This window comes from Copadichromis virginalis, linkage group LG11, assembly GCF_057382275.1.
Source record: "Copadichromis virginalis isolate Kocher_CV1m ecotype Utaka linkage group LG11, C_Virginalis_male_GT1.1, whole genome shotgun sequence".
NCBI classification, from domain to species: domain Eukaryota; kingdom Metazoa; phylum Chordata; class Actinopteri; order Cichliformes; family Cichlidae; genus Copadichromis; species Copadichromis virginalis.
This window is the reverse complement of record NC_140628.1, coordinates 35,574,098-35,574,763: the sequence shown is the minus strand read 5'-3', so window position 1 is coordinate 35,574,763 and position 666 is coordinate 35,574,098. Positions and strand designations below refer to the sequence as shown.

General features: G+C 46.4%; 1 non-coding gene across 1 annotated transcript; it reads right to left on the bottom strand.

Moving 5' to 3' along the window:
- Positions 1–240: 240 nt before the first annotated feature.
- trnav-cac (transfer RNA valine (anticodon CAC)) lies at positions 241–313 on the bottom strand. Its single transcript has one exon. It is a non-coding gene; the product is annotated as a tRNA-Val (tRNA).
- Between the last annotated feature and the right edge of the window lie 353 nt (positions 314–666).

Below are 666 nucleotides of genomic sequence, written 5' to 3'. Positions count from 1 at the left end.
CAACAATTCCCCTTGTACTCTTCTCACTTCTAACTCTGTTGCCACCACTGAAGGCTCTGAGCTTCTGGTTGACAAGCTTTTTGATGTCCTTTGCTTGGCTAGCACACAACCTATAGAAGACAAAACTAGGAGTCTTATTTCTCAATAGGGACGCAAGTAAAACAGAGAAAATGCTGGACAAGCAGAGTTGTCTAAACAGTGAACATCAATTCCCTTGTGACCAAAGAAGCAAAACACCCATGTTTCCGCCCGGTTTCGGACCGGGGACCTTTCGCGTGTGAGGCGAATGTGATAACCACTACACTACGGAAACGGTGAGTGATGGCTTGCTTGGCTTTGGAATGTGTCTCAATCAGTAATCTGGCCAATCTGACAAATCTGATGGCAGGTTACTATCATGCCCTTGAACAGAAGGAACCATGGAGAAGAGACAGACGCTCGCTAGCAAGGAATCTGAACTATAGTCTCGATGTTAGGCTCACTTAAAAACTTTTGACATTTAGGAGTTCTCTGAAGCAAGCGCAGCTCGACATATGCTGCCCTAAGAAGCCCAGAACTGTTATCTAAAGAGGCCATGCGGTTGATCACGTTGTGCATTGGCTGAAAATAGGCCCAAGTCCTGGGCAGGCCAGCTAGAGACACTCATTTCCAAGAGCTTAGTCTGTG